The sequence below is a fragment of the Grus americana genome, chromosome 7 (genome assembly GCF_028858705.1).
Source record: "Grus americana isolate bGruAme1 chromosome 7, bGruAme1.mat, whole genome shotgun sequence".
NCBI lineage: Eukaryota > Metazoa > Chordata > Aves > Gruiformes > Gruidae > Grus > Grus americana.
The window spans coordinates 27517231-27528234 of record NC_072858.1 but is presented as its reverse complement, the minus strand read 5'-3'; positions in this window follow the sequence as shown (position 1 = coordinate 27528234).

The window sequence follows — 11004 nt, the reverse complement described above, 5'->3', positions numbered from 1 at the left end:
TAGGTAAACTAGTGCAGACTCCTATGTGGACATCACCACAGCGGTAAAGTGGCCTCACTATTTTTATCACTTCTGCAACAGCCAATGTAATGTTTTTTGGCATTCACACCTCAGCTTTTATTTCAGACCACAATAAGAAAAGTTCAAATTGCTGTAAGGATTTCCATAATCAAAGTACATTTAAAAAAAATATTGCATAATTGAGCTAGATTTTGACTTTGTGTACCCCCTGCAAGACAATTTACTTTCAGAAGTCTCCACTTAGATCAGTTACTAGGTTCCCACAAAGTACTCAAAGCAAGCTCTTCCACTTCTAGCTTTGATCATTACTACCTTATTCAAATCCACCTGAGCCTGTAGTTTCTTTATTCTCTTCTTAAAGCCGGTTTCTGATATGAGACTGTTGCCAATATATCAATCGCTGTGTTCCTGTTCCAAGAGCTTTTGGAGTAGATGTTGCTGGAAGCTCCAGTCTCATGGGATCAGAAGCTCAGGTCAGCATTGCGTTACACACCTGCAGATTAGTACACTTCAGTTCAGCCAAACTGTTTAAGACTTGCATTTGACACAGCCCTTGATAGATGGGTGGCTGCTAGAAACAGCGCAGTGAAAATCAGAGCACTGGCTGAACACAAAAATTGCTAGTAAGGTAGGTGATGGTGGAGGTTTCTGGGGATATTTTCTAAATGAAATATTTTCATGTCCTCTATGAATCGGACTCGACTCCCTATCACTGAACATGAAGACTGGCTTTAGACATCAGTGAGTTATGTGATTTTATATTGATCCAGAATCAGTGGTCTGGAGGTTTTTCTTAAAGATCATTTAAGTACCACAACAATGTTTTCATCTCTGCCTTCAGTCTTGGTTCTTCTCAGACAGACAGTAACAGCTTTCAGGAAAATGTCCTTTGGGCAATGGGAAAAAGAGGAAATAGCCTCTGTTATTAGGGACAGAATCATAGAATCATTGAGGTTGGAAAAGACCTTTAAGATCATCAAGTCCAACTGTTAACCTAGCACTGCCAAGTCCACCACTAAACCATGTCCCTAAGCACCACATCTACACATCTTTTAAATCCCTGCAGGGACCGTGACTCAACCACTTCCCTAGGCAGCCTGTTCCAGTGCTTGATAATCCTTTCGGTGAAGAAATTTCCCCTAATACCCAATCTAAACCTCCCCAGCACAGTTTGAGGCCATTTCCTCTTGTCCTATCACTTGTTACTCGGGAGAAGAGACCAAACACCCACCTCGCTACAACCTCCTGTCAGGTAGTTGAAGAGAGTGACAAGGTCTCCCCTCAGCCTCCTCTTCTCCAGGCTAAACAACCCCAGTTCCCTCAGCCGCTCCTCATAAGACTTGTGCTCTAGAGCCTTCACCAGCTTTGTTGCCCTTCTCTGGACACACTCCAGCACCTCAATGTCTGGCTTGTAGCGAGGGGCCCAAAACTGAACACAGTACTCGAGGTGCGGCCTCCCCAGTGCCGCACACAGGGGGATGATCACTCCCCTAGTCCTGCTGGCCACACTATTTCTGATACAAGCCAGGATGCTGGTGGCCTTCTTGGCCACCTGGGCACACTGCTGGCTCATATTCAGCTGGCCATTGACCATCACCCCCAGGTCCTTCTCCACTGGGCAGCTTTCCAGACACTCTTCCCCAACCCTGTAGCGTTGCCTGGGGTGGTTGTGACCCAACTGCAGGACCTGGCACTGAGCCTTGTTGAACCTCATAAAATTGGTTCAGTTTCAAAGTTAATGATAAATAAAGTAGCTTATCCAATACTTTGGAACCAAAAGGTGTTTTTTTCTTTTGACCTTGCTTGCTTATCTAGGCACCACCTTGATTATGATACATTTTATTTATTTATTTTTAAATGAAGCAGCTGAGCCATGAGAAGTATAATGCACAAGCACATTACTAAAGCAGAAGGAATGGTGGGTAGATGAAGCACAGGACGTGGGCTTGGGAAGCAAAAAGTCTGTCTTGCCACTCACTTCCCAACTATGGGCATATCACTCCCCCTACCCTGCTGCTTCCCTTCACATCTCGTTTGTCCCAGTCCCAGAGTCTGAATGTTCATTTCAAAGTCAACTGATGCAGTTGAAAATGTTTTGGATCCAGCGCTTGAAGAGTAAACTGCATTTAGGCAAGGTATAATCAGGGATAACTCCATGTAAGCCCACAGTAATTACAGGTGAGCTTAACTCGGCCAGTTACCTTTAATTTAATGAGTTACGGGCATAAAATGTGAAGTCATGCAATTTCCAGTGCATTGGTTTATTAACAAAGGCAGGCAAGTCAAAATCCACTAAATGTCATAACAGCTTATTGTTTTAAATATCAAGTGGCAACATCTGCATCCATCATGGATTCCATGTCTGTGTTCAAGTGCTCATACGTTAGTAAGATAAAACTTATGACTAGGATTTAAAAAAAACCAAACAAAACATTTAAACCTGCCAGACTCTAGGAGCTAACATAGCAAAGAAAATTCACTGCCTCTCAGCACAACTTGTTATACAATTAATTTGATCTAGAAACAGAGTATTTACAGGGTAATTTGCAATACGTAAACTGTTAAGCACAAAATGGCACTCTTTAAGTCATTAAACACAATTCACCTTCATTACGGGCACAGTTGGGATCCAGGGATTTCTTTTTTGTGAGTGTGAGCAGAAAAAAGGGTTGCTGTCAGGAAGATGACTTCTGTAGAATTTAATCAAGTCTAATACCAAGTATAAGTGATCAAAATGATGTTTGATCAACACGACTTACAAAATACTTCCTCTCAACAAGACTCTGATATAAACTAAGCTTATTAATGCACCCAGGAATTCACCTTTAAAGTGTAACTCTAGGAGCACAAAGCAGTTAATGTGATCACAGTCAAATAGCAATTAGGTTTCATCAAGACTGATATAATGGTGTTTTCCTTCATGCAAGATAAACTGTTAGTTAAGGGACTATATCATTGTTTCACATGCTCTCTGGTTTTAATAAGCATACAGACTTGAAAAAGCCTGGTAGCGGCTGCTTTTTAGCATGTTTTAATCAGCCCAAGTAGTAATTTCTGAACTGAAGTCTAAGGCTACATGCAGATTTAACTGTTTCACTGCATGGTTTTAAAGATTCAAATTCAGTTTTTTTCCTCTGATTTACATGCCTATAAAAGCAAACAACATATTCCTAAGGATCCTGGGTTCAATTAAGTATAGATTGTCTTTCATCTTGTGAAATCCATGCTGATTTTTACCAGCAGAAAGTCTGGATGCAAGTATCAAACAGTACAGTCTTGTCTATAATTTTGAAAAGATGCATGGGCCAACGAGCAGGTGCATTTGTGCGTGCAGTTCCCAAGAAAGCCCTCCCAAACTGGGTAATCACAACCTGCGTGTGTAACTTCCTGTCCGCAATCTAAAGACTAAATTCAACGTCCTTACGACACTGTTGTTTTGTACAAACAAGAGAAACAACTCCAGTGTCAGTACTTATCTAGAAGGCCACAGGCCTGAGTCCTACTCACGTGGATGACAAGAAGAAAACGAGAAAAGTGTTTCTGACGACAGGAAACCCTCAAAAACCAGGTCAAGCCAGCCTCCTGTAAGGACTCAAGAGACTCACTCTGACGTGTAAGAGGTATAATGAGAAAGTAGAATTTTCTTTTCCTGCTAAGTCTGAAGATGGAATCACCATTGTCTTACCTTCTTATTTGGAGCAAATATGATCTAGCGAACCTAGAGCAAACTACTCAGGCTCAAAAATCATTATTAGACAAAACATTATTTGCAAAAAGAACTCACAACTGCCAGAAATTTTGATTAAGAGGAAGAAATAACTTCTTATTTCCCAGCATCCAAATGAAATACAATTCTTAGCTCCTGGACTTTAAGAAATAACAGTAAGCATTTTGATATCTTCCTTGTTTCTTTTTAATTTAAGTATATAGTGTATCTTGCAAACGCTATTTCTTTCACTTTGTGATTATGGCAAGACAGTTTTAAAAAAGTTTTTGTATCCTAGCTTATGGAGTTATTCATGTCTCTAAGATTTTCATTTGATGTATAAAAAATTAATAGAATGACCCAGATTTTTTGAGAGTTCCATGTAAATTAAAATCACAGAAACACAGTACTAGAAGGGATCTCAAGAGAGCACTTACTCAAACTCCTTGCATGAAGGAAGAATCAAGAATACTTAAATCATCCCTAACATATCCCAAACTGTTCTTAAAATTACTGGTTAAGGACTTTACCAGAAGGTTGCTATGTAAACCACTGCAATTTCTGAACACCCAGAAATTTATTTTTGCCAGCATTCTGGGCCATTGAGCATAATTATTCTCAACTTAAAAATATCTGGGTAATATTTGAAAGATCTGTAATTCCTGTAAGTTTTCTACTTTCTGTGATTATTACCCAGTGTTTATTCAAACTTTCCTCATATACTGTGCTTCCTAAACCTCTTATCATTGTTGCTGCTTCCCTCACAAATTTTTCTAAATGTATACATCCTTTGCAGAGTGTGGTGTCCAGAATTATGTACCAGCTAAAGCCTCGGGCATGCTTATCAGAGCAATACAGGTACCTCTTATGTCTAATGTGACACTTCTGCTAGGATACCCCAAAACAAGAGCTGTCTTTGTTTTCAACAGTATCACATTCCTTGCTTATAACTTAGACTGTAATCCATTACAACTCCTATCATGTATTCTGAACTTTATAACTGCTTCTGGTTTTGGCTGCACCTATTGATTTTAGTCTTGTTGACATCAAGCCATTTCTCCGATTTGTCAAGATGGGTTTGAATTACAATTCTGCCTCTCAAAGTGCTTGCAGCCAAACCCTTTTGTTTTGGTGTCATCCGCAAGTGATGTAACTATATTCTATATTTCATTGTCCGAGATACTAGTGAAAATAATAAAAGAGCTGAGTGTAGAACAGGTCCCTGTGGAGATCCACTTGAAATTCCCTAGTATTTGAGAGAATCTTTTAACAAGCTGTGCATGCCCATTATAGTCACCATATCAGGACTACACTTTTCCAATACCCTTTGAGAAAGCGGTGCTAGAAAATACCAGATTCTTTACGAAAGATCTATCCCATCTATCACTTTCCTCTGAAACACCACAGCGTGACAAAGAAGGGAATCAGATCGGTTTGATACAACTTCTTTCCCATGAACGTATCCATCTATATGAAGAAAATAGTTCCTTATAAATAGATCATTTTAGAATATTTGTGGAGATTGAAGGGTCTGTAATTCCTTGTATCTTCATTTTTCCACTTTTTATTTTTGAAAAGGAGGTTCTGTTGGACTAGAGGATTTCCAGAGGTCCCTTCCAACCCATAGCATTCTGTGATTCTGTTCTGTGTTCATTCTTTACCAGTCTTCCACAAGTTTGTGAAATTACTCAGAGGTTATTTTGGTTAGTTTCCTTAAGTACTCTAGAATGAACATCCCCAGTCAACTTGAATATTCTTAAAAAGTGCTAAAATATTCTTTAAAGTGCTTGCTCTCCTGTTTCTCATTTTAAAATGATTTTCTTAAAAATCTCGTCGGAATAGATCTCAGAGAAGATGGAAAAGATGCCATTCAAGGTTTTTCTCTGCCTATGCCATTAGCTATTTGCTTTCTTGTTCTGTTAAAGATGTATCTTTCCTTTCTGTTGCAGTTCTCTTTTTTACCTAATACTTTTTAGGCCACTTTCTTTTTACCTTTTAGATCTCTTAAAATTTACATTCATGCTAACAAGTTAATGAATAACAAAGGCAGTTCTTCATAAAAAGCATTTGCTATCTTCTGGGTGCACTGGAGAACTTCTCTTAATGCTAATCTTACTTTCCCCTTGTCTGGCTTTGAACGATTCCTCCTTCTACAGTTCATATCAAGGCATTTGATAAGATCTCAGTTTCTGGTGGTGTGATTTAACTGACTAAACCAAAGAAGCCTGGCTAATGTTTGTGCTCTTGCGTAGCTCGTGGGTCCTTGCTCTCAGCTCTGCATCGCGCAGTTGCAGTACTGTAAGCATTGGTGGTTTTACACACACTGTGTAATACGTAGCATCTGTCTTGAAGCCATTTAGTTTGCAAGCTAGTGAATTTAAGAGCATCTTTTTGTTTTCAGTTTTAACACACGTGTCTTGCCCTCTCTGGTTCTGTAGAAAATCACAGTGTAAATAAATACGAAATGGCAAATTGTTCAATACATATATATAATTACATATATTTACATTAATGGCTTGTGTGAAGTGATGTAGGAACTTGGGAAACAAATTATTCTTCAATTACTACTGTAGTGATAGAACAGCACTTGTCTGGGAATAAGAGACAGTTAAAAGAAAGGTAAACTAGAAGTCAGGATGACAGACAGTGCAGAACAAAAAAAGCATAGACTGTTCTTGCTTTTGCAAGTAAGAGTGCAATTGAAATTTTAAAACATTATTAGTTTTAAGTCCAGTTAATTATTTACTAGTAGGAAAAATAGTTTTAGTTGATGCATCTGCCCTAGAATCCCTTGATATGGTTTTGGTCTGCAACCTTATCTTTGTTCTCTATTTAAAAACAATTTTGTCCTCCATGCCTCCCTCTCCTCACCTTGGACCACGGGCAGTATACTAACTGACTGAACATGGAGGAAAAAAAGGGGAGAAGATGTGTCATGCACTAATTGTAAGGAATCTCTTTTTTTAACAGCAAACTAGAAACTTCATTAAAAACTGGAAGAACAGGATTCCTGGTACCATTCCCACTTCCATAAACTCCCATGGAAATTTCTGGGCTTCTAGTTAAAGGAAAATTATTTTCATGCCTCATGTTTTTTCTCCTGGAAATATACCCTTGATAACGGAAAGTTTAGTCCAAATCTTAAAGTATTTCTAAGTGTTACAATGTCCCTTTATTTAAAGACAGCCGAAGTCCGAGAGTGCCTCTGCCTGATGAGTAGAGTACAAGTGTACATACGTAATGAGTGGACTATTTTGTACAAAGAGATTTCAAGAAAGTGGAGGGGAAGGAAGAGTAAAGGTAGGGACAATAAGAGGATGGACTGACACTCTCTGTGCCACGCAGAATGAAAGGAAAGAAAACTGCCGCCTCCTTCCTCTCAAAACCTCCCCAAACTAAAAATAAAATCAGAGACAAAGAAACACTGCCACAAGTGTTTGCTAGCAGTTTTTTAGTACTTTTCCCAAAAATTATCTGTTCACTTTTTACATATCTAATTCAACAGTCTCCTCTTATACAGTAAACAACATATGTTTAAATTTAGGCCCATATGTAAGGCCTAGTGATATCAATGAGCTTATGCTTTTTGCGAAATTGTAGTCATACTACACACACAATATTTTTTTCTAGAGGTTTTTAATTAGGGACGCTTTTTCAAAGTCACCAGAAACTGTTAGCATTTAGCATTAACTGTTAGCATTTTCCACGGCCACAAATACGCAAAGTTTAAAGGTCTAATTCCTCATCTACTCAAATGGCAATTCCAGTCATATAATAGCTTGTTGTCCTAGCCCAAATCAAGTCTGTGTAAGCATAAAGTGTGTCTCGCCACATATTCCCTGAAGTTATGAATGGCATGTCCCCGCTTCCAGCCCTGAACTCCTGTGTGATTGGCCATAAAATGGCAAGTTTCACAAACCTAGAAGTGGCTATATTTCAGAGAAAAAAAAGTAATATAAGTGTAATTCTGTAAAGAAAGTTGGGATCTTGGGACTACAGAAAGGGATATCAATGTTAGGAATTATTTTGAGGGCTAAAGTCACAGGATCACAGATATTGTAGACACTGCAGGCTTTATAAATGATTACAACTTCAAAAACCTCTAAATATTTCATGAACTAAATTGTATAATCTGGCCAACATCTACTGTAAACCAAATAAGTAACTAAGCTGCCCATTAATTCAGAGAGCAGAGTGTGATAATAAAACTGCTCTTAAAAATGGGAGTCGTTGTGAATGACTGCTTTTAACATTTTAATAAGCATCATTAACTTCATATGAAAGGTTTATAAACATTTACTTTGCAAAACTTCTCTACTAGCAATAGGATAGATTTCATTGCTTGTTCTTATAGAGGTTTCTTTCTTAAGTAGTGACCTGAAAGTAGGCAATGTGTAGCCCAAAATTCACTGCAAACCTTCAGACTGTATGAAATAGAATAAGCCTTCTCCCATTCCTGGGATCTAGTTCCAACACATCGTCACTTACATTCAACAGAGCTCACTTTGCTTTGGATATTTTCCTCCTTTGTCTGTTGCATATCAGGCAAAACCTTCCTTCTCCCCTTATTTAATGGAATAAACCTATTAGCAGTCAATCATTAACTCCTAGGGGCTCAATTCAGTAAAGGAAAAATTACCTCCACGGTTGCCTGCTGTGAGATCTCCTGATGGCTCTGCAGCTGAAGAGTCTGATCAAAATAGCTTATGTGGAATTAATAAAAAGAATACATTGCAGTTACGTGGCACTTTCTTACTTTAGAATCTTCAAGTATTAATTAATGAAACTTCACAACACCCATGTGACGCAGGTAAAGACTATGAATGCTTCATGAAAGGATAACCGAGGTATACTGAGTTGAAAAGTGCTTCCAAGGGAAAACTGTAAATTGTTGCCAGACCCGGGATTAAAGTTACTCAGGAAGTCATTTTGGGCTGTCTACGCGGTTTCTCACATGGCACTGCATTTCTGCAGTTAAAGGTTTTAACCATATGCAATTCTCCTTTTTTTTCCCTACATGATGAACCTGAGTTCTTCACTACTCTTTCCTATGCCCCTCTCCTGCCCATGTCCACCTCATGGCGGGTGCACCATCCACGATGAGCAGAGGAATTCCACAGAGTATGCTCGGCACAGAAGTCTATATATATACACCATATATCCAGCATTTCCTGACGAGTGTTATGGAAACAGGAAATTTCAAGGAACACTGAGTGCTTTGTGTGCTGGACTGGATTGGAAATAATACAACTAAGTTTACTGTCACAGAATTTCTAATTAAGCCATTGCCCTAATTTGTTCTCTACAGCGTGGTCTGTTGCTGCTAGGAAGCCATTTTATCCGCTAATCAAAATTAGGCCAGGAGTGCATTTTTGCCGGTACTGAGGACATGATCCTTTAAGAGATTTAAGAAATACTGGCAAAAGTCTTACTGCATACAATCCAGTATCAAATTAAAGGCACTTTTGTCAGTATTGCTTATTTTGCTCACAACCCCCCATATCAATTACACTGTCAAACCCACTGTTTTTAGCCTAGTTTCTAAGGAAAAAAACAATGCAGTCATGCTACCAGCCTGTCTATCAGTCCTGACCCTAATGATCTTGAACCTGCCAGCCAATTTGAACCACATCTGACAATGCCTTCAGGATAGAGGTCTCAAAAATCTTCCTCTCCTAGGAGTTTAATCAAAATCAGGAGTTGGTAGAGGAGAAAAAATGACCGTATTAATCCTTTCTCTGAGGAGAAGACATGGAGAAAGGAGGCTTTCTTCATTCACTTGGCAGCGGCGAGCTGGGTAGCTGCACGTGTGTGTGGACTGCCTGATCAGCACAGCTTGCCCGTCAGCCCAAATACACGCACTCCGGACTCGTCGCAGCAGAAAGCCAAAACGTGCATAGAGGGAGGACAGGGAGAAGGCGAGAGGGGTCGCAGAACTGCAGCGAGCAAAGGAAGAACGTGTGGCATTGCAACAGGGGGTGATTTTAGGAAGATGAGATGCGGGCGTATGGACAGGGGTTCAGGAAATAGGGGGTAAAATGTAAGCATCTTGAGGAGAGGGGGAGGAAATGGTGCACTGGGTTTATGGGGGAGACCTGCAGATATTGTAGGCAGAGCTGTCACGGGCTGGCTTACTGAGTGGAGGAGATGTAGGTTAATTAATCCTGCTGCTTCTGGAATAATTTATTAAATTACATGCAGCTTCTATACTAGAAAGTTTGGCTGCTATATGCCTGGATAGCATGTTGTGTAGGAAAGGCTTTACACAGGAGTGGCTTTGAAGTACAAGAGGGGCATTAAAGGACCTTGCTTTTTTCTTTTTTTCATGGTGGGCAAATAGGCAATGAGTCAGTTCAGCTAAAGGGAATGATTTAGTGATTGATCTAAGTGTCAGGTTTGAAATCACTGCTGTAGACTCCTTGAAACTCCAAGGTCATCTGAGCCCTTCATCCTTCCAAGGAAGAAAAATTAAGTGCCATGCAGTTACCACATCTGGTCCTTTGACTGAGGCCTTTAAAAAATGAAGGCCTATTTGTTCTACATGGATTTGAAAGAATCTGAGGTACCTGCTCGCATTTTCACACCCTCCAGTCTTATGTAGCAACCTGCACAACACAGATCTGTGTATTTACCTACATCCAGCTGATGAAATATATTACAGATAAAATATATACAGATATATATTACAGATAACTCTGTAATATATATGTTACAATATGAATGAGCACGTGCTTTGCACTGAAAAATGAGACTGTTAATACCAGTGCTAAACATTAGTTCTCTACACTGTGTGTGAATAGATTTTTTTGACCACTGACAATTCATCCCTGCCCTGATACACACATGAGATTCCGTCTCTTGCTCCTTTACTAGTACTCAGAGTAACAGTATAACGTTCAAGTCCAATATCAGAATAAATTAACCTACAACAAGGTCTGTGCCACAATGGCCATCATAGAGGTTCAGCTGAAGCTAACGTGGTAACGTGGAGTTTTATCTGAAGTTCATCCAAACCCACAAATTTAGGTTTTTATGAACTGCTATGTTCAGAGAGAATAGCTTGACTGGAAACACCCAAACAGCATTTGTTCGTCAGCTCTGCGCTGACCCTCTGTGTCAAGGTGAGCTGCACTCCGGCCAAAGATGGAGCCCAAACAAGTCTCTTATTATTGCAGGTTACCTTGCCACTGTCTACTCTTGCTTCTTTTCTGTACAGTACCCAGGGTACAATGGGGCCCTTCTCCATGACTGAGGCTACAATGTACTGCAGAAACCGT